The sequence below is a fragment of the Microcebus murinus genome, chromosome 15, assembly GCF_040939455.1.
Source record: "Microcebus murinus isolate Inina chromosome 15, M.murinus_Inina_mat1.0, whole genome shotgun sequence".
NCBI classification, from domain to species: Eukaryota; Metazoa; Chordata; class Mammalia; order Primates; family Cheirogaleidae; genus Microcebus; species Microcebus murinus.
The window spans coordinates 38,134,403-38,158,867 of NC_134118.1; the positions used below are offsets into that span (position 1 = coordinate 38,134,403).

The following is a 24,465-nucleotide window of genomic DNA, read 5'->3' on the forward strand; positions in this document are numbered from 1 at the left end:
CCTGCCTCAGCCTCCCAAGTAGCTGGGACTACAGGCATGTGCCACCATGCCCAGCTAATTTTTTTTTCTATATATTTTTAGTTGGCCAATTAATTTCTTTCTATGTTTAGTAGAGACGAGGTCTTGCTCTTGCTCAGCTGGTCTCAAACTCCTGATCTTGAGCCATCCTCCCGCCTTGGCCTCCCAGAATACTAAGATTACAGGCATGAGCCACCACACCTGGCCTCATTATCACTCTTAAATACAATTCCTAATAATTCCTAAAAATTTCTAAATAATTCCTATCATGCAGTGTTCAAAATTTCCTCATGTTCTGCTAGTTTTTTGTTTTAAATATAATTGGTTTATTTGAAACATGAACCAAATAAGGTGTTCATATTTCATTTGGTGTATGTGTCTTTTAACCGTTTTTGAATTCTATAAATTCCTCACCTCCTTTTTTATTGCATTTTATGTGTTGAGAAAATTGTTCATTTTTTATATAGAATTTTCTACATTTTGGATTATTTTTTGTAAACTAGTTGTGCCTTAATTAGATTCAATTTTTTATTGCAAGACTTCTTTATAGGTGATCTTTATACTTAACTATTGCAGCACATCAGGAAGCTCATGTAAAGTCTTATGTATGCCTTTCTGTGATGTCAAAATCAGTGGGTATGAGATTTCTAATGCAGTGAAATTAGATATTGTTAGCTTGGTATTCATCTATTTTCAAGTTCACTGCCAATCTTTTACTCAAGGTTAAGGAGCATTAATAACCATTGCTTAGATCCATTATTTCATTAGGTGTTCTAAATAGTGATGTTTTAAATCTATCATTTTTTTGTATTCAGTAGCTGGAATACTTCTGTAATGAATAACTTTATAAGATGAACTATTTGAATGAATGCTTGATTCTTTCCCTTTGTTTTCTGTTTTTCAGAATAACAAGTTGATTTCTTTAAAGTGAATTGAGTAATAGCCTACCTGGCAAAAATTCACATAAATTTTCATTTAGACATCTTTTTTTATTGTATGTCATCATGTAGCTATTAGAACAGAATTATTAGGAGTTTTTACTCTATCTTGTACCCATTATTGATTTTATACATTTTGCTTCTTTTGAAATATTAATGTAGAACAAGATTATACTTGATAATAAGACCAATTATTGATAGATTTTTAAACATGACAATTTTTGTCCTCTGTTTGCCACTCCTAACACGCTAAGAAGACACTTGATCAAATTGTTAATTTATAGAAAGTGAGTTCATGTAATCTGAACCAAGAGAGAATGTGACACTGAAGTGCTTCACTGAGTGTATATTGCTATTGGATAAAATTTCAGGTAGGAAATAACAGCATTGTTTAGTATCAGGTAGTCAAGTTAGTATAGTCCACTTGATTGCTTTTAGAAAATGAACATTTCTTTTCTTTTCTTTTTTTTTTTTTGAGACAGAGTCTCACTTTGTTGCCCGGGCTAGAGTGCTGTGGCGTCAGCCTAGCTCACAGCAACCTCAAACTCCTGAGCTCAAGCAATACTTTTGCCTCAGTCTCCCAAGTAGCTGGGACTACAGGCATGCGACACCGTGCCCGGCTAATTTTTTCTATATATTTTTAGTTGGCTAATTAATTTCTTTCTATGTTTAGTAGAGACTGGGTCCCACTCTTGCTCAGAGCTGGTTTTGAACTCCTGACCTTGAGTGATCCGCCCACCTCGGCCTCCCAGAGTGCTAGGATTACAGGCGTGAGCCACTGTGTCCGGCCCAATGTGATTATTCTTCACTTCTCTTTTTCTACCCATAACCAACACATCAGCAAATTCTGTTGGCTTCTGTCTTCAAAATATAACCAGAATTTTCACTGCATCCCTCTACCAAGGGCAACTACATCTCACAATTCCAGATACCATTCAAATCACAGTTTCAGTGACTCCTCTAGTTTCCACTACTCTCTTTGCTCTGCACTTCCTCTTCTACCTCCCTAGACTAAGCTACCATCCTCTCTTCTAACTTCTCCTTGAGTCTATTCTTGTCTTGCTACATAATATTCTTTACACAGCAGCAAGACTATCACTTCACTGTTCCCAACCCTCCAATGGCTTCCTATTCCACACAGAAAAACATCCAAAGCCCTTACTATAGCCTATAAGACCCCACACAGGTAATTTTCTAAAAACAACAGGAGATAGAACTGAGTAGGGGACTGGAGGATTGGAACAGTCAGACATTGGGAGGCATGGGAAAGGGAGCTGACAAGTAAAAGGACAGCCATGTATTCACAGAATATATTCACAGTGATTGTGCAACCATCACCACTACAGAAGTTATTGTGTAATGGTGATTTATTTAAAATTACATTTATTTATTTATTTGAGATGGGGCTTGCTCTGTCACCTGGGCTAGAGTGCAGTGGCATCATCATAGCTCACTGCAACCTTGAACTCCTGGGCTCAAGCAATTCTCCTGCCTCAGCCTCCTGAATAGCTGGGACTATAGGCGGGTGCCACCACACCTGGCTAATTTTTCTGTTTTTTGTAGAGACAGGATCTCATTTTCCCTCAGGCTGGTCTCAAACTCCTGGCCTCAAGCAATCTTCCCACTTCAGCCTACCAAAGTTCAAGGATTACAGGTGTGAGCCACCGTGCCCTGCCAGGTAGCCTGGCTTTTTAAAGCTCTTGCAAAGCCTGGTTTTACACATATTACTTCAAATGCCCATGATATGGTGCTCATTAATTTCATTTTTGTAGTATTGATTTTTCTATAGAATGCTCATGAGAGAATCTAAAAATATATTGTGCTGTAAATTTCTAAGTATTTTCTCAGTAGTTAGTAGTTATGGTGTGGAAGTATATTATGTTAGCATGATATGAATCTGTCTGTTGTTCATCTTGGTGTGATCACATTTATGTATTTCTTCTCTAATCTGTTTGTTGGCTAATATAATACATTGATTTGCTGTAAGTTTTCAAATGAGTGATACGTTAAGTGCATATCAGTTTTGACCTTCTTTAATATAGATTTTGATTGCATCTCTGGTTTTATAAAATGTAAATTCTTATCTCCTTCCTCTTTGTGCTAAGCCTGTAACCCTTATAAAACAGTAAACAAAATTGAGAGCTCTTAATTTTTCATTTGTTATAGCTATTTGCCAAATAAATTTCAGTATATGTTATGATTTGAAAGAGAATGATATTTTGTGATCTAAGTAACTGAAAGCATTCTATTAGTTCTTTGACTCTTATTTGTTTTTTTTGTCTATAGATTTTAGTAAGACATGAGGAACTGAGTCTATCTGCATTGTCACCCTTGTGCCAAATACTCCTTTTGCAGTTGTTGGATTTTTATTAAATTTGTGTTGTATTGAGTTGGGGAAAGTGAACATGGCCTAGATGAGGTTAGAAAGAATTATTACTCAAAATGACATAATGAAAAGACTCAGATCCCTGAAGGACTCTGATTGGCTTGGCTTACATCATGGTCCTATAGCTGAAACAGTCATTATTATCTGACAGTGTGTGAGATTCTGATTGTCTAACTTGTGTCATGTGCTACTCTGTGTGAAATTGGGTACGGTGATTGACATCCCTACCAGGTTTATATGAAGTCAGGAAAGAGTTCCCCAAAGGAACCTGGAAGAGGAATGTGAGAGTATGCTTGACAGAGAAAAGTGGTAGCAACCATAACTAATACATTGCCTTTAAGGATTGCTGGAGAGACGAAATAAGTGAGAATACTTTAAAAATATACTGTGTATTGTATAACTAGCTAACAGTTTTGATTTGATTTTCTTTTCTTTTTGAGAGGCAATATCTTGCGTGGAATCAGACAGACTTCAGTTTGACTCTTAGCGCTGTCACTTCTTGGGCTTGTGATATTGGTCAGCTATATAATCTTTCTGATCTAGTTTCTATATCTGTAAAATGAGAATAATAGTACCAGCTTCTTAGAGCTGTTGTTAGAATCTTTGAGAATAATACTTGAGACACAGTAGCTACTCTATAAATGCAGTTTCCTTCTCAGGAGCTTATAGTCTGATAGAGACAAGATTCATATAAAGATAACTAATAATCTAGTCATGGTCATACCACCCTAAGCACACCTGATCTCATCTGATCTCTGAAGTTAAGCAGGGTCAGCCCCCAGGCATATCCTGGAGCTATTACAGATTCAGTTCCAGATTATGACAATAAAGTGAATATGAATCACACGAATATTTTGGCTTTCTAATGCATATAAAAGTTATATTTACACTATTCAGTAGTCTATTAAGTGTGTAATACCATTAAGTCTAAAAAAGTATATACATTAATTAAAAATACTATATTCGGCCGGGCGCGGTGGCTCACGCCTGTAATCCTAGCACTCTGGGAGGCCGAGGCGGGCGGATTGCTCAAGGTCAGGAGTTCAAAACCAGCCTGAGCGAGACCCCGTCTCTACCATAAAAATAGAAAGAAATTAATTGGCCAACTAATATATATAATATAAAAATCAGCCGGGCATGGTGGCTCGTGCCTGTAGTCCCAGCTACTCGGGAGGCTGAGGCAGCAGGATCGCTTGAGCCCAGGAGTTTGAGGTTGCTGTGAGCTAGGCTGACGCCACGGCACTCACTCTAGCCTAGGCAAGAAAGCGAGACTCTGTCTCAAAAATACTATATTGCTAAAAAATGCTAACAATCATCTATGCCTTCAGTGATCCATAATCTTTTTAATTATAGAAGGTCTTTCCTTGTTTTTTTTTTTTTTTTTGAGACAGAGTCTCGCTTTGTTGCCCAGGCTAGAGTGAGTGCCATGGCGTCAGCCTAGCTAATACCAACCTCAAACTCCTTGGCTCAAGCAATCCTGCTTCCTCACCCTCCCGAGTAGCTGGGACTATAGGCATGCGCCACCATGCCCGGCTAATTTTTTCTCTCTATATTAGTTGGCCAATTAATTTCTTTCTATTTATAGTAGAGACAGATCTCACTCTTGCTCAGGCTGGTTTCAAACTCTTGACCTGGAGCAATCCGCCCGCCTCGGCCTCCCAGAGTGCTAGGATTACAGGTGTGAGCCACGGCACCGGCTTCTTTCCTTTTTTTTGATAGCTGCTAATTGATCAGGGTGGTGGTTGCTGAAGGTTGGGGTGGCTGTGGCAATTTCTTAAAGTAAGACAATTAAGTTTGCAACATCGATTGACTCTTCGTTTCTTGAAAGTTTCTCTGTAGCATGTGATGCTGTTTGGTAGCCTTTTACTCACAGTAGAAATTGGAGTCAGTTCTCTCAAATCCTGCAATGGCTTTATCAGCTAAGTTTATGTAATATTCTAATCCTTAGTTGTTATTTCAGCAATGTTCACAGCATCTTCACCAGGAGTAGATTCTCTCTCAAGAAACTGCTTTCTTTCCTCATCCAGAAGAAGCAACTCTTCATCTGTTCCAGTTTTATCACAAGATTGCAGCAATTCAGTCACACCTTCAAGCTTCATTTCTAATTCCAGTTCTCTTGCTGTTTATACCACATCTGGACTGACTTCTTCCACTGAAGTCTTGAGCTCCTCAAAGTCATCCATGAGGGTTGGAATCAATTTCTTCCAAACTTCTATTAACGTTGATATTTTGACCTCCTCCCATGAATCGTGAATGCTCTTAATGGCATCCAGGGTGATGTATCCTTCCTTGAAGGTTTTCACTTGACTTTTCCCAGATCCATCAGAGGATTACCATCTGTGGTAATGATAGCCCTACAAAATGTATTTCTTAAGTAATAAGACTTGCAGAGTGGATGTTGTGTTAGCAGTCATGAAAACATTAATCTCCTTGTACATCTTCCATCAGAGTCTTTGGGGGGGATTAGGTGCATTGTCAATAAACAAAAATATTTTTGTAAAGAATCTTTCTTTTTTAAGCACTAGGTCTCAACAATGGGCTTAAAATATTCAGGTAAACCATGCTTTAAACAGATGCGCTATCATCCAGGCTTTGTTGTTACATTTATATAGCACAGGCAGAGTAGATTTAACATAATTCTTAAGGGCCCTAGTATTTTCAGAATGGTAAAGGAGCATTGGCTTTAACTTAAAGCCACTGGCTGCGTTAGTTCCAAACAAGAGAGTCAGCCTGAACTTTGTAGCTTTAAGACTAAGCATTGACTTCTCTCTATTGAAAGTCCTAGATGGCATCTTCTTCCAATAGAAGGCTGTTTTATCTGCATTGAAAATCTGTTGTTTAATGTAGCCATTTTTATCAATTATCTCAGCTAGATCCTCTGGATGACTTAGTGCAGCTTCTCCATCAGCACTTACTGCTTGCCTTGTACTTTTATATTATGGAGATGGTTTCTTTCCTTAAACCTCATGAACCAAACTCTTCTAGCTTCAAACTTTTTGTCTGTAGTTTAGCTATCCCAGGCTTTATAGAATTGAAGAGAGTTAGGGTCTCACTCTTGATAAGATTTTGGCTTAAGAGAGAATTGTGACCTGTTTGATCTTTTATCCAGACCACTAAAACTTTCTCCATATCAGCAATAAGGCTTTTTTGCTTTCTTATCATTTGTGTGTTTACTGGAGTAGTACTTTTAATTTCCTTTAAGAACTTTTCCTTTGCATTTACACTTGGCTGACTCTTTTTGTCACAAGAGGTCTAACTTTCACCCTATCTCAACTCTTAACAAATCTTCCTCAATATACTTAATCATTTTTAGCTTTTGATTTAAAGTGAGAGATGTGGGACTCTTCCTTTCACTTGAACACTTAGAGGACATTGTAGGTTTATTAATTGGCCTCATTTCAATATTGTTGTATCTCAGGGAATAGGGAAGCCCATAGAGAAAGAGAGAGATAGGGGAATGGTTTATTGGTGGGCCAGTCAGAACATGTACAATATTTATTGATTAAGTTTACTGTCTTATGTGGATGTGGTCTGTGGTGACCCAAAACAATTATAATGGTAACATCAAAGACCACAGATCATCATAACAGATACACTAATAATGAAAAAGTTTGAAATAGTGTGAGAATTAGCAAAATGCGACACAGAGACATGAAGTGAGCACATGCTGTTGGAAAAATGGCACTAATAGATTTGTTGGACTTAGAGTTGCCACAAACTTTCAATTTGTAAAAAAATGCAATATCTGAGAGGCACAATAAGACATGCTTTAACAATTCAGAATGGAGAACTGTCACTTCCTTTTTAGTTTTATCTGAAAATGTCTTTTTGTAATTGAGACACTGGAGCTAAACTTAGAATTTTAGGAAGGGTGAGTGAGCAAAGGCAAGGCAGTAGAATATTAAAACACCTTCTGGTTATGATAAGTAGTGTGGACTGGCTTCAACCAGTACAATTGTATAGGGACAAAAGGGGAGGTGTGGCTTTTTGAGCTTTTGCAGGGTAGGCCAAATGATTGAAACTTTATTCTCTTGGTAATGAAGAGCCATGTTTTTCTTTCTTTTTTTTTTAATAGTTATGGGTGTTGCTCTGTCGCTTGAGCTGGAATGCAGTGACATTATTTTATCAATAGCTCACTGTTGCTAAGATAATGAACTTTTGGGCTCAAGCAATCCTTTTGCTTTAGCATCCTGAGTAGTTAGGACTATAGGTGTGTACCACCACACCTGGCTAATTTTTTAAAAAATTTTTTGTAGAGGTCTTATTATGTTGCCCAGGCTGATCTTGACCTCCTGGCCTTAAAAGGTCCTCCTGCCTCAGCCTCCCAAAGTGCTAACATTACAGGCATGAGCTACCGTGCGTGGCCTCCATGATAATTTTTGTGCAGGGATCATTACATAGTTAAAATCCTCTTAGGAAGCTTGAGGTAGTGATAATAACATGATATCATTAGAATTCAGAACTAAATTGGAGCTATTTTTCAGTGAGAAAAATTTTTTAATGTTCTTAATGAAATAAGCTCCTATTAATCCAAATTAAAAGGCTTTTATTAAAAATAAGTATTTAGTTGATATTTTAGTTTCACAGAGTAAATAGTGGATCTCAAATAACTAATAAGATCTAGATGAAATCTTGTGTTTCTATGTTTTTTAGATTTCAAGGCCATGAGTTTGTCTTTTTTTTTTTTTTTTTTTTGAGACAGAGTCTTACTTTGTTGCCCAGGCTAGAGTGAGTACCATGGCGTCAGCCTAGCTTACAGCAACCTCAAACTCCTGGGCTCAAGTGATCCTTCTGCCTCAGCCTCCCGAGTAGCTGGGACTACAGGCATGCGCCACATGCCCAGCTAATTTTTTCTATATATATTAGTTGTCTAATTAATTTCTTTCTATTTATAGTAGTGATGGCATCTCACTCTTGCTCAGGCTGGTTTCAAACTCCTGACCTGGAGCAATCCGCCCTCCTTGGTCTCCCAGAGTGTTAGGATTACAGGTGTGAGCCACCGCACCTGGCCCATGAGCTTGTCTTTGGGCCTCCACCTGGGATTCTTGATGGCAAGATACTGAGGAAGACATTTAAATATTAATTCTTACCAAAGCTGTCTTGTTTCAGCCCTATTTTTTGAACTTCTTTTTATTTATGCTGATGGATAACATGTAGTAGTAATAGATGTTTTGGTAAATACAGGCTGATCAATGCATTGTTATTTGGGAGAAATCTATTAACTCTGCCTAATACTTCAAGTAGTACTGTTGTTTACCTTCTTGGCTATATAGTATAATACAGTATTTGGAATCCTTATTTGCTTTATAGCCAATTAGAATAATTAAGACTGAAATATCAACATAAAAACAAGTAGGTAAGGGTAGCACGTAAGAGAATGAGCTATAAAAATACCACTTGGGTATTTTACTTATGCTTTTGTTTTGGAAATTGCTGATTCACTAAATCCTCCTTCTCTACCATCTCCCACCACAATCCCCAGTATGCACTTCTCTTCCCTTTCTCTGAGGGCACAAAACTCCACATAATACTTAGACAAAAAAAGACAATGAAGATGGATCAGGTACTAAAGACCATTTTTACTGGCATTAAAGTGTTAGTTGGCTGTGGTATCTGACCCTATGTTAGTGGTCTATGGGGTTGGTATTTTTCCTGAATTTTCTTTGCTATCAAATATATGACTTTGTTTGCTTATTTGTATAATACTTTATTAAACTATAGGGCGGTTGTGGTGGCTTACGCCCCTAACACTAGCACTTTGGCAGGCTGAGGTGGGAGGATCGCTTGAGGTCGGGAGTTCGAAACCAGCCTGGACAACATCTTAAGACCCCTGTCTCTACTTTTAAAAAAATAAAAAACAAATTTAAATTTGTGTTTTTCTTATGACTGAGGTAGAACATATTTTCTTTGAATTATCCATTTGTATCCTTTGCCTATTTTTATATTGGGTTATTAATACTTATTATTTTCTAGAAGCTCTTTATTTTAAAGAGATTAATTTGATTTTTATTAGTGATGGTATTTTCATGAAAAAGCTTTTCATTTTTTTGTACTTTGAATTTATGCTTTTTTTTTTTTTTTTTTTTTTTGAGACAGAGTCTTACTCTGTCACCCAGGGTAGAGTGCAGTGGCATCATGATAGCTCACTGCAGCCTCAAACTCCTAGGCTCAAGCGATCCTCCTGCCTCAGCCTCCTGAGTAGTTGGGACTATAGGCATGCTCATACCCAGCTAAGTTTTTCTATTTTTGGTAGAGACGGGATCTTACTCTTGCTCAGGCTGGTCTTGAATTCTTGACTTCAAGCAATCTTCCCACCTTGGCCTCCCAGAGTGTTAGGATTACAGGCATGAGCCACTGTGCCCGGCCTATTATGCTTTTTTAAAAAAGTAGTTTGTGGGGTTTGAATCATAGTTAAAAAGGATTATCTTATTCAAATGTTTAAAGTTTTATGTTTTTCTCTCATATTTTGGTGGTATTTATTTAAATATATAAATCTGAAATTTATCCTAATTTTAAATATGTATCTAACTTAATTTTTTCCTATATATGTCTATTTGAACATATATAGGGACAGAATTGAATTCCAATTCAATACTGTTTATTTAATTCTTTATCATTCTCTTTGTGATTTTAGATGGTACTTAAATGAAACAGAATAGCCATAGTGCATAGTGGTTAAGGTTATGGACTTTGGAGCTTGATTATCTAATCTTAAATTCAAATAGTACTTCTTCTTGGTTCTGAGATCTTAGACAAGTTACTTCATCTGTCTCTGCCTCAATTTCCTCAAATAAAAATATAGGGTAATAATTGTACCTATCTCATGGAGTTGTTGGACATTAAATGAGTTGATGTATATAAGACTCTTGATGCCTAGCACATAATAAGTGCTGTAAAAATTTGCTGTTTCTGTCGTATGATAATTTCCTGTTGTTTTGGAGTCTATTTTTGGACTTTCTATTCTGTTCCACTGCTGGCTGACATTCATGTACTGCTACTGCACTTAAAAAAATTATTCAATCTTTATATTCTGTTTTAAATACTTTATAGCTAGAGTATTGTTGCTCTTCTTTTTCATAGCTTCCTGACTATTCTTGTTTGATTAATTTTCCAAGAAAAATTTAGAGTCAGCTTGTTTAATCTTTTCTCCTCCCTCTTCCTGTCTCCACTTATTACAAAAAAAGGTCTTTTTGTTTGTTTGTTTGTTTTTGAGACAGAGTCTTGCTCTGTGGCCCTGGCTAGAGTGCAGTGGTATCATCAGAGCTCCCTGCAACCTCAAGCTCCTGGGCTCAAGAAATCTTCCTGCCTCAGCCTCCCAAGTAGCTGGGACTATAGGCATGTGCCACCACCTATCACTAAAGAAAAAAATTTTGTACATACAGATTCTCACTATGTTGCTCAGACTGATCTCAAACGCTGGCTTTAAGTGATCCTCCTACCTCTGTCTTCCAAAGTGCTGGGATTACAGGCATGAGCCACTGTGCCCAGCCTAGTTTTCTAATTTATTTTTCTAGTCTTTACGTTGTCTTTTTCTGGCTAGTCTCTTTTTATAAAATTTCTTAATATATGGAAGCTGTTCTTTCTGTCTTAGCTATCAGTTTTCTTGGGATATCATGGATGCCTTGCAGTATTTCTGTTTAGTTCTTGTGCATGGGATCTACCCAAAGGAAAAGAAGTCATTGTATAAAAAACGACAGCTGCACCTGTATGTTTATCGCAGCACAATTCACAATTGGAACTAACCTGCGTGCCCACCAACTGGTAAATGGATAAAGAAAATGTGCCATACACACACACCATAGAATACTACTCAGCCAGCAAAAAGAATGAAATAATGTCTCTTGCAGCAACTTGGATGGATTTGGAGGCCATTATTCTAAGTGAAGTAGCCCAGGAACAAAAAACCAAATATCACATGTTCTCACTAATAAGTAGGAGCTAAGCAGTGGTACACATGATCATACAGAGTGAACTAATGGACTTTGGAGACTCAGAAGGGGAGGGTATGAGCAGGATGGGATGAAAAATTACTTATTGGCTACAAGGTACACTATTCAGGTAGTGGATAAATTAAAACCCTAGACTTCTCCCCTATGTAATTCATCCATGTATCAAAAAACCACTTGTACCCCTTAAATCTATTTAAATAACAATTTTTAAAATTGTAAAACCAAACATAATTAATGAATACCCAACCAAGCAAATATATAACTAAAGGGTAAATAACCTTGAAACTACCACCCAGGTCAAGAAATACAGTTTTGTGTATATGAATGCTACTGATTTGTGTACATTGATTTTGTAACCTGAGACTTTGCTGAATTTTTTTTTTTTTTAATCAATTCCAGTAGTCTCATGGTGGAATCTTTTGGGTTTTCTAGATAAAAGATCATATCATCAGCAAAGAGTGATAGTTTGACTTCTGCCCCCATTTGGATGCTCTTGATTTCCTTCTTTTGTCTGATTGCTCTGGCTAGGACTTCCAGCACTATTTTAAATAGATACACAGTGATATAGGGCAACCTTATCTGGTTCCAGTTCTAAGAGGAAATGCTTTCAATTTTTTCCTGTTCAGTATGATGTTGACTATGGGTTTGTCATATATATGCCAATAATAGTCAAACTGAGAACCAAATCAAGAACTCAATACCCTTCACAATTAGCAACAAAGAAAATAAAATACTTAGGAATATATTTAACTAAGGAGGTGAAAGACTTCTACAGAAGAATTATGAGACACTTGAGGAAGGAAATTGAGGATGTAAACAGGTAGAAAACCATACCATGCTCATGGGTTGGCAGAATCAATGTTGTTAAAATGTCTATACTACCCAAAGTGATCTACAGATTCAATGCAATCCCTATAAAAATACCAACATCATTTTTCACAGATCTAGAAAAAATAATTCTGCACTTTGTATAGAACCAGAGAAGACTCCATATAGCAAAAGTAATCTTAAGCAAAAAGAACAAATTGGGAAGCATTGATTTACCAGACTTCAAGCTATACTACAAGGCTATAGTAATTAAAATAACATTCTACTGGCACAAGAACGGAGACATAGACCAATGGATCAGAACAGAGACCCCAGATATAAAACCATCCTCATATAGCCATCTGATCTTTTACAAAGCAGACAAAAACATACTGGGGAAAAGAACCCTTATTCAATAAACAGTGGTGGGAAAATTGGATAGCCACATGTAGAAGACTGAAACAGGATCTGCACCTCTCACCTCTCACAAAAATCAACTCACAGTATATAACAGACTTAAACCCAAGGTGTGAAAGTATAAGAATTCTAGAAGAGAATGTTGGAAAAACTCTTATAGATATTGGCCTAGGGAAAGAATTTATGAAGAAGACCCCAAAGGCCATCACATCAACAACAAAAGTAAATAAATAGGACCTGATCAAATTAAAAAGCTTCTGCATAGCTAAAGTATCACGAGAGCAAACAGACAACCTACAGAATGGGAGAAAATATTTGAATGTTACACATCTGATAAAGGGCTGATAACTAGAATCTATTTAGAACTCAGGAAAACCAGCAAGAAAAAAATCAACCCTATCAAATAGTGGGCAAAGGACATTAACAGAAACTTTTCAAAAGGGGATAGACCCATGACCATCAAACATATGAAAAAATGCTCAACGTCTCCAATTAACAGGGATATGCAAATAAAAACCACAGTGAGATATCAGTTAACTCTGGTTGAGAATGGTTTTTATCAAAAAGTCCCAAAACAACAAATGCTGGTGTGGATGTGGAGAGATAGGAGCACTCTGACATTGCTGGTGGGACTGCAAACTAGTACAACCTCCATTGAAAGTAATATGGAAATACCTCAAAGAGCTAAAAGTATAATTACCATTTGATCCAGCAATCCCATTACTGGCGATCTACCCAAAGGAACAAAAGACATTCTATAAAAAAGACATCTGCACTAGAATGTGTATAGCGGCACAATTCACAATCGCAAAGATGTAGAAACAACCCACGTGCCCATCGATATATGAGTGGATTAATAAAATGTGGTATATATATATACTATGGAGTACTACTCGGCCACAAAAAACAATGGTGATCTAGCATCTCTTGTGTTACCCTTGATAGAGCTGGAGCTCATTCTACTCAGTGAAGTATCACAGAAATGGAAAAACAAGCTCTACATGTACTCACCATCAAATTGGTATTAATTGATCAACACTTATGTGCACATACAGTAGTAACATTCTTCAGGTGTTGGGCAGGTGGGAAGCAGGGAGGGAGGGGATGGGTATATTCACACCTAATGGGTGCAGTGCTCACCGTTTAGGTGACGGACAGGCTTATAGCTCTGATTCAGGTGGGACAAAAGCAATATTTGTAACCTAAACATTTGTACCCCTGTAATATTCTGAAATAAAAAAAAAAGGAAATACAGTCTTGCCAACTATCCTAGAATCCTTCTAATTGCAACTGCTTCTCTCCCTCAAATGTAACATCTAGCTTGACTTTTATAGTAATCATTTTTTCTTCTTTAGTTATATTGTCCAAGAATGCATCCTTAGTCTATAATCTAGTTTTTACTATTTTTAAAAAATAATGATTTTTAAGTCTCAGGTTAATCTATGGGTTGAAGAACCTGGGCCTTTTGACATTTAGAGTTTCCAATAGTCCAGATTTTGTTGATTGCCTATTCATGATGTAATTTAACATGTTCATCTGTCCTCTGGATTTCCTGCAAATTGGCAGCAGAATCAGACTCAGCTTCCATACCTTTGTGTAGACTCTAGGTGGTGCTGTGTTCTTTCATCAGGAGGCAATTATGGTTGTTTCTGTTTTTGTGATGTTATCGGCTATTGATGCTCAACTTCTAGATCCATTCACCGGGGTATGAAAAATGGTGATATTCTAGTTTTTTACATATATTAACTGGAATATTTCTATGAAGAGATGTTTTCTCTCCTTTATTTGGTTATTCAGTGGTACAGTTAATGTAGATAAGCTGGGCGCTGTGGCTCCTGCCTGTAGTCCCAGCTACTAGGAATCTGAAGGAGGAGGATCACTTGAGTCCAGCAGTTCCAAGCCAGCCTGGGCACATAGTGAGACACTGCCTCTCTCAAACAAAGAAACAAACAAATGAATGTGGGGTGTGTGTGTGTATGTGTGTGTGTGTATGTGTATGTGTGTGTGTCTCTTTCTCTCTATACACACACACACACACACACACATACACACACACACACATACACATATATGGCAGGTTCTTTCCCTCTATTTACTAGTTTTTAAAATAACAACAGTCATTTACCACCTTATCATTCTCCAAAGGAGACCAATCAGTTGTGGTAATTTTAAAGTATTATGAGCTAAAGGATTTAAGGGGAATTTGATTATAATTATTATTATCTTTATTGAACCTCAAATTGTCTTATCCTTGGCCAGTAGGAGCTTTTTCCAGTTGGCTCTTGAGTCCTTCTGGCAGACCCCTACTAGACTTGATTATATTCCTATTATTTTATATGGCAAGGTGTTTCAGGCTCATCATTTCATTTCTAGTTCCAAACCTTGAATTGGCTATTTCTCAAGAAGTCCTGATTTTTAGTGAGAAGTGGTATTTTGAAACCACAGTCTAGTCTCTAGGCATGGTTGTTGCTACTGTGTTGGTCATTGCTCATATACCTTTTCAGTGGATAGAACTACATACACACACTTACAAATATATCATGTATTTATGTATGAGTATGTGTACATATATGTATTTAAAATTAAAGTATCTCATGAGTTCATAGTGATACTTCCATTAAGTATGATGTTAGCTATGGGATTTTTGTAGATGCCGTTTATCAGGTTGAGGATGTTTTCTTTATTTTGTTATATGTTTTTGTCTTGAAACGGTGTTAGATTTTGCCAAATGCTGTCTTTGTGTTTATTGAGATGATCATGTGGTTTTTCTTTTTATGCTATTGGTATAGTGTATCACATTTATTAATTTTTGGTTGTTAAAGCAAGCTTGCATTCTTGGAATAAATCCTACTTGGCCGTGCTATATAGTGATTTTTATATGTTGCTAACTTTGGCTTGCTAGTATTTTGTTGATATTTTTGTGTTCATATTCATAAGAGGTATTGGTCTATAGTTTTCTGTGATGCCTAGTTTTGGCATAAGTAATAATACTGGCTGCATAAAATGAATTGAGAAATGTTCTTTCTTCTTTGTAAGAGTTTGTGAAGAATTGTATTAATTCATCTTTAAATGCTTGGTAGAATTCACCAGCAAAGCCCTCTTGGCCTGAGTTTTACTGTGTGAGTTGATTTTTGGTTACTAATTCAATCTCTTTACTTAGTAGAGGTATACGTATATTTTTGATTTCTTCTTGGGTCAGTTTCAGTAATTTGTATTTTTCTAGGAATTTGTTTCTTTTATCTAAGTTTAACTTATTGGTGTACAATTGTTTTCATGATGTTCCTCTATAATATTTTTTATTTCTGTAAGGTTGTTAGTAATACATTCTCTTTCATTTCTGGTTTTAGATATTGCAGTTTTATCTTTTTTTCTTGGTCAATGTAACTGAGGTCTGTTAATTTCATTGTGTGTGTGTGTGTGTGTGTGTGTATACAGTCTCGCTCTGTTGCCAGGCCAAGAGTGCAGTGGCGTGATTGTAATTCATTACAACCTCAAGCTGCTGGCCTCAAGTAATACTCCCACCTCAGCCTCCTGAAGTGCTAGGATTACAGGCATGAACCATCATGCCTGGCCTCACTGAAATTTTTAAAGGAAAAAAGAAACCAGGTTTCACTGTTTTTTCTCTATTTCAGTAATTTAGTATTGTTAATTTCATTTTATTCTCCTTTGTTTCATTCATTTATTCTCTAATCTTTATTATTTCCTTCCTTTTGCTTGCTTTAGGTTTAGTATGCTCTTCTTTTTTTCAGTGTTTTAAGGTGGAAGCTTACATTACTAATTTGAGATCTTCTTATTTTATGTAGGCATTTATATCTATAAATTATCTTATTTTAATATAGGCATTTATATATATAAATTTGCCTCTGAACACTGCCTTAGCTGTATCCCATAAGTTTTGTTATAGTGTATCTTTATTTTCATTCATTTCAAAGTATTTTCTAATTTCCCTTTTCATTTCTTCTTTGACTTATTATTTGAGAGTGTGTTGTTTAATTTCCATGTATTTGTTGAATTTCTAAAATTTCTTTGTTATTTCTAATTTCATTCCCTGTGGTCAAAAGCTATACTTTATATTATTTCTATCCTTTTAAATTTATTGAGATTTGTTTTATGGATGAATAATGTGGTCTATCCTGGAGAATGTTTGGTGTCATTGAGAGGAGTGTTCTATTGATGTCTGTGAGGTTAGTTGGTTTATAGTGTTGTTCACCTCTTCTATTTTCCTTATTGATCGTCTGCCTAATTCTATCTAATATTGATTATTGGTGGAAGAAGATGAGGGGGCAGGGAAACATAAGAGGAGAGGAAGACAGATAATGAACATGAGTAAGTGACAGACACATTTACAGAGGTACAAGATAAAGATTAATGCACTGAGATTGGGAGGAGGAGGTAGGGGCCTTATTCTGTGTAAGGCCTATATTCTGAGAAGGAGACATGCATGGATACAAGGAGAGACAGATGCACAGAGAGAGTAAAGCATGGATACACATCATTTCAAAAGAGACACACTCAAAAGAAGGGATTTGCAGAGAGAGAGATGTACAGAGCCGTGGAATGTGGTCAGGTGGGGGCGGGAGAAGAGAGAACAGAGAGAGAAACAGAGAAATAGAGAGACATACATAGACAAACAGATGGACCAAGAGTATGAAAACTTGAACAGGAGACCAAATAAATTTAAAAGATGGACCTAAGAGAGAACTAGCTCATGAATGATGTTGGCCATGCCCTTTACTAGTTTAATTAAGTTGTTTTATTTTTAAAAGCAATACATGCTCATTGCAAAGAAAAATTATGAAGTACTGATTCTTTCATTTCCCTTTCTTCAAGTCATTTCTTTGAGGTAGCTATTATTAATAGCTTATTATCTACCCATCTAGAAGCACACACACATACATATAAATCCTACAAATTTACATTTATATCAATATGTATGTCTCCACCTGTGTCTGTTTATCTTTATATACATACATATATACAGTAGATTATGTTGTACATATCTGCTTTGTTCATTTAACCATGTTTCTTGACCATCTTTCCTTGTCCAGTCATATACATCAGTGGGTCTCAGTGTGGCCAATATTGCTCCCTGGAGGTGTTGAGGAAATTTTTGGCTGTTAGAATAATTTGGGGTTGTCAGTAGACAGTGTTCTGGGCTTGGGATGCTAAAGATCCTGCAGTGAAGGTACATTTGCAAACAGCAAGATATTTGTTTTGGGAAAGTCTGGAGATGGTGTAGAAAAACCACCCTCCAAAATGAGATGGTGTAAAGAGACCACTGAAATGACCTAGACGAATCCAGCTTGCCGAGTTAGATGAGTTTATTAGAGGTTACTCACACAGGGCTTTCATTCCTACTCAAGACAGGAATTTTCTGGGCACACTAAATCCTAGTGGTGGCAAGAGCTCTTTGGAGAGTAAGATCGGCACTGCCTGCCTGTTTATGGAGCCTTAAATTCCTTTCTGGCAAGTTACACAGAGCTCTCTCTCTGCATTGTCACATGTTTACATATGATACAGGTTAAATATGCACAGTACATTTCATTAGGTGAGGATTTTAGTATTACAATTAACTGAAGGGTACGGAGGCAACTAAGGAGGTTTAAAACAGTTCAAACTGGCATTAAGACTTACGACTATCTACGCAAAAGGAGCTACTTAAGAATATCCTTTGTTTTGTATTTCTTTCAGCTGTTTTGTTTTGGTCTGTATCTTTGAGCATCCAAAGAAAGATGCATGAATTCTATTAAACATTAAAAGTCAATGGTAGGGAACTTGTATTCTTCCCTCAGTATTATATCCTGTGTTCTCTTGAATTTAGATCTTTTTTTTTCCATGACAAAGGGTCTTTACTTTTAAATGATTATCAACTCAGTACACCAAGTAATAACATGTAACAAGTTCTTGAATTCTGTTGTCTAGTAATTTTGAATAAGAGAAACTAAAAGCAGCCCAATTACACTACTATCCACTGTTCTAACCATTAGCAAGAATGGACCACGTTCAGGCTAGTTGCTGCTTCACACAGGTTACAAATAACTACTTACTACTTTTTCATAGATAAAGCCCTTGACCTTCAAGAAAGCATTAGGGAAAAAATTACTTAATCCCTTTCTTTCTTCAAAGAATTTTTTTTTACTAGATCTAAGAAAGAAAAAGTCAACATTGATATATATGGTAATTGAGCTAAAAGGGATAGGAAAACAGATAATGTATACCTATTAAATTTCTAAGAAATATGAGGTAGAAAGATGAAATCTTTAGATGAGCTCTAAGTCTGTACAAAGAAGCTAGATTTGCTACTCTCCAAAAAATGAAGGGATCTACTATATAATATACAGAAATAATTTAATGCATATCATAAGAATATAACTTGAGTTTTGCCAAAGCTGCTTATTCCATGTGGACATCTAAAATGCCAATTCATGGAACAGGCACTTCTTTCTTCTTCTCCTATCCATTTATGCGGTAGTTTTCATGGATTTCTGGCCGGATGTCGCAGACAAAGGCCAAGAGGTTTTCCAAGACTTCATCTCTGTTCTGACGGAAGTAGGTCTGGAGGATGGTCATCTTCTCCTGGGTCTCCTTCTCCACTTCAGTGCTGCAACTGCCATGAGAGCCCAGTGCGGCAGCTTCCTTGGCCTTGAACTCCTTCTCTCTCCGCAGGCGGTAGTGTTCAATTTCAGCCTGAGCCTCTTCTTTGGCCTGCTTCAGCCTCCGGTTCTTTCGCTTGCGGGCCTCAGACACCTTCTCTGCGGCCCGCTTCTCGGCCTGCAGTAGCTGCTGGATCCCCTGCGACTGACTGGCCATGGCGGCTGCAGTTCTGAAGCTGAGGCGACCGGCTTAACTGGGCTCCGAGACCCTTTGGGTCAACTGACTTGGCCGCCCACAATCTGCGCCTGCGCCCCGCCCACGGTCACGTGATTTACACTCTTGAATTTAGATCTTAACATCATTTCCCATGTCAGCACAAACTGTTTTTTTTTTTTTTTTTTTTTTTTTTTGAGACAGAGTCTCACTTTGTTGTCCAGGCTAGAGTGAGTGCCGTGGCGTCAGCCTAGCTCACAGCAACCTCAAACTCCTGGGCTTGAGTGATCCTTCTGCCTCAGCCTCCCGAGTAGCTGGGACTACAGGCATGTGCCACCATGCCCGGCTAATTTTTTATATATATATCAGTTGGCCAATTAATTTCTTTCTATTTATAGTAGAGACGGGGTCTCGCTCTTGCTCAGGCTGGTTTTGAACTCCTGACCTTGAGCAATCCGCCCGCCTCGGCCTCCCAAGAGCTAGGATTACAGGCGTGAGCCACAGCGCCCGGCCCACAAACTGTTTTTGAGTATTTTTAAAGATATGATGAATTTTGCAGGAATATAAGTAGGCTTCAAAATAACAGAAAATTATACTTTATTTTATTTAGAACTTTACCAAGAATTAAAAATCATATCTAGTTGGAATATAATAGTATTTGAAGATCTATTAATAATATACTCCTGAATCACTGTGCATTGTTTTTGTCATATATGTTCATGTATATTCTGTAAATGGGTACAAGGATCTAATTACTTCATTATGTGGTCGTTTACAAAGATTTATATATTGAAAAATATATACTATTTAAATTATTTTTGTTTCTCCATTATTATGGTTAGAGCACTGTATAGTTTTTTTGCTGTTTATAGGTAGGTGTTATCTGTTTTATTTCATCAAATCTAAGATGCTAAGTTGTAAGATTTGCCATTATTATATGCAGCATTAAGAAAAAACCCTGCAATTATAATTTAAGATGCCATTGATTGTAAGACATTCTGATTTCTAATTTATAAAAAAGAATTTATGATATTCAATATATGAATTTTATTTCAGGTTGGTATAAGAGCGTTACAAAACCCCCGTCCCTCCCTCCCCCAAGAGAGAGTCAGTGATCACTATGTTACCCTGGCTGGATGCAAACAAAGTATTTTTTATAAAAAGAAGGCATTAGATCTAACACAGACTGTCAGTGGAAAACTATAAATGAAAGTGAAAGACTTCATTTAAAAAAAACTTGCATACAAGGGTATTGATGTGCCATAATTCAGCTAGTTCCTTCTTTTTGAAATTAATCTGGAATTTTTTGGCTGTAAGAGATAGAAATTTTTATGCTCAATTAAGTATAAGAGGGAATGATTTGTTCATAGGACCAGGACAGATCATTGAATGAAGTTGCAAGAACCAGGGGACCTTTGGAACCAGGGAGTTGATGCCACCAGCATTTTTTTCCTCCATTCATGGTGCAGATGCACTTTCTCTGTCCACATGGCAGGGAAGATGTCTGTTGGAAGCCTTCAATTTACTTATCTTTCCAGCTTTTGACATAAAAGACTAAGAACCATTCTTTTCCACCTCCCAATTAAAAAAAATCTTGGTAGTGATTTTTATTGGCCTGACTTAGATCACATTCTCATATTTAATCACTTTGACCAGGAAAAATGGGGAACTTGGATTAATCACTGTGAACAGGCCTGGCTTAAGTGACCTCTCAGTGGCCTGAGTGTGGGACACTTCATTGCCAAAAGAATGCCATGAGTGGAATGGGACGGAAGGCAGAGTGAGTACAGTACAGACAAAAACAACAGTGTCTATTATAGTGAACATTTAGGTTATTTCCAGTTTATTCCTGCATTGTTATTACAATATAGTCTCTATTTTCACATTTGGTAAATCTCCCTACATAATAATATTAGCATGAAATTATTATAAAGATCTAAAAGTCCATCTTTTTGTGGAGAAAACATAGTTTAGATCTTTCACTTATTTTAAATTTTGCTGTTTCTCAAAGTAAGACTTATAGAGTCTTCAAATTATGAGCTAATTTAAAAATGCATTTTAAAATGTAGTTTGGAAGCATTGGGTGAATGATAATATAATAAAGTTGGGTGTTAAAATAATAAACATGTTAAATTGTATGTAATTCTATAGTTTTAAACAGTTATAAACACATAAACTCAAATACTGAAATAATTGATTCGAATACGGAATGCATGACATTTTGCTATCTCTTTCATATCCTATAATATTTGAGTCCAAGTAATGTAAGTTCAGTGGACTTCTGACTGGTTGTCACATAGTGACAGATTTCTGATTTTTGAAATATGTCACTGCTATAAATCACTAGTTTGCTAGATTGAACTAGCAAGCTATTAAAGAACATGGCAGTATTTACTGTAGATAAATGCAAATTTAAAAAGGTTCTGTGTATGAAAGTTTAGATGATTTATTAGCCTTCAGTGCACACATGAATCTGAAGTTATGTAATGGATTTAGAAAATTTCATTTCCTGTTTGAAGGTTCAAATTTGCATATTTATTCTATAATGCAAGTATTAGATCTGAGTCAATAGGATATATAGTTACACTCTGTGATATCAATATATGCTTAATCATTTTTGGGTATATTACATAGCAAACCTTTTTTAAGGTGTAGGGCAAGTGATTAAATATACCAACATTCCTTTTTTTTTGGTTGGTGTAGGGAGGGAGGGAGAATTAAAGAAACTGAAGTCATCTGTAGGTGGCTTCAGAATTTGTGCTCATGAAAGTTTCCTTGCCCTTTAATTTGGCTCATTTTCTATCAATTGGAGATTCATCTAGGCTATATAGTTTTCTTTTCAATGGGAGATAATCAGTGATACAGTTAATCCTATGACAAATTCACACCTATTCATAGTATGAAGTTATTCATAGTGAAGTTATTCATAATAACTTCTTTTATTAAGTTAAACCTTTTATTTTCAGTTAATTGTAGATTCACATGCAGTTGAAGAAATAATACAGAGAAATCCTTTATATCCTTTATCTAGTTTCCCACAACGGGAAAATCTTGCAAAACTAGCACAATATTGATAACGATCTAATCAAGATACAGAAAATTTCCATCACATAGGGATCCCTCTTGTTGCAGTCTTGTAGCTGCACTCACTTTCTTCCCACTTAAGATGTACCACATCTTAAGCCCTGGCAACCATCCATTTGTTCTCTATTTCTATAATTTTCTCAGTTTAAGAATTTTATATAAATGGAATCATATAGTATATGACCTTTTGGGTTCTTTTTTTCATTTAGTACAATTTTCTGGAGATTCATCAAGAGTGTTCTATATATCAATAGTTTGTTCCTCTTTATTGTTGGATAGTATTTTATGGTATATATGTACTACAGTTTAACTATTTAGCTGTTAAAAGTTATCTGAATTATTTTCACTTTTTGGCTATTACTAATAAAACTGCTATTAACATTTGTGTACAGGGTTTTGTGTGAACATAAATTTTCATTTCTCTGAGAAGAATGCCAGGAGTGTGTTTGCTAGACTGTATAGTAGTTGCATTTAAAGTTTTTTTTTTTTTTTTTGAGACAGAGTCTTGCTCTTTTGCCCCGGCAATCAGCCTCGCTCACAGCAACCTCAAACTTCTGGGCTCAAGTGATCCTCCTGCCTCAGCCTCCGAAGTAGCTGGGACTACATGCACGCACTACCACGCCCGGCTAATTTTTTCTGTTTTTAGTAGAGATGGTGTTTTGCATTCGCTCAGCCTGGTCTTGAGCTCCTGACCATCCTCCCGCTTTGGCCTCACAGAGTGCTAGAACTACAGGTGTGAGCCACCTTATCCAGCCCTAGTAGTTGTATATTTAGTTTATTAAAGAAACTATCAAACTATTTTCCTCATTGGTTATATCATTTTACATTCTCACCAACAACATATGAGTGACCCAGTTTCTCCACATCCTCACCAGTGTTTGATATTGTCACGATTTTTTTATTTTAGTCATTCTGATTGATGTGTAGTGCTATCTCATTGTGGTTTTAATTTGTGTTTCTCTAATGGCTACTGATATTGAACTTTTTTTCATGTGTTTGTCTTCTGTATGTCCTCTTCAGTGAAATGTCTGCTCCTGTCTTCTGTACATTTTCTAATTGGATTGTTTGCTTTTCACTCTTGACTTTTAGCTATTCTTTGTATATTTCAGATATTATCCTTTTGTTGGATATGTTGCTAATAATTATTTTCTCCTAGTCTGGCAGCTTGTTATTTCATCCTCCGAACAGGGTTTTTTGGTGAGCAGAAGTTTTTAATTTTTATAAGGTCCAATTAATCAATTTTTCCTTTTATGAATTTTGCTTTTGGTGTCAGGTGCCTAGCCCTAAATTCTGGAGATTTTCTCCTATGCTTATCTAAAAATTTTATATTTACATTTAAGTCTGTGATCCATATTGAGTTAGGTTTTGTGTAAGATGTGATACTTAGGTAAAGGTTCATTTTTTTGCCTATGGATGTCTAATTGCTCCAGCACCGTTTGTTGAAAAGACTATCCTTCCTCCATTGAATTGCTTTTTGCACCTTGGTCAAAGCTGTTGGGCGTATTTGTGTGGGTCTGTTTCTGGGTTCTCTATTCTATGTCATTGATTTATGTGTCTGTCCCTCTGCCAGTTCCTCACAGTGTTGATTACTATAGCTGCATAATAAGTTTTGAAATTGGGTAGATGGATTCTTTCTACTTTCTCTTTCTCTTTCAAGATTGTTTTTGCTATTCTGGTTCTTTTACTTTTCCATATAAATCTTAGAATAATCTTTTCTGTATCTGCAAAAATCTTGCTGGGGTTTTGATAGGAACTGTGTTAGATCTATATATCAATTTGAGGAGAATCAACAGCTATAGTATGAGTGCAGTGTTTCTCCATTTATGTCGTCTTTGATTTCTTTCATCATCATATTATTGTTTTCACCATTTAAGTCCTGTACATGTTTCGTTAGATTTACATCTAAGTATTTCATATTTTTGAGCAATTGTTAATAGTATTATATTTTTGATTTCATTGCCCACATGTTTCTTAGTAATATATAAAAGTATAATTGATTTTCTATGTTTGTCTTGTAACCTATGACCTTGCTGAACTCACTTATTTTCTCTCTAGGAGA

At 36.3% G+C, this 24,465-nt stretch overlaps 1 protein-coding gene and 1 pseudogene across 9 annotated transcripts in view; one reads left to right on the forward strand and one right to left on the reverse strand.

The window, feature by feature from the left end:
- The window catches only part of LRBA (LPS responsive beige-like anchor protein), a 635,991-nt gene that overhangs the window by 36,092 nt on the left and 575,434 nt on the right, over positions 1–24,465 (forward strand). The window lies entirely within an intron of this gene.
- Positions 18,969–19,329, reverse strand: LOC105881822 (V-type proton ATPase subunit G 1 pseudogene; annotated as a pseudogene).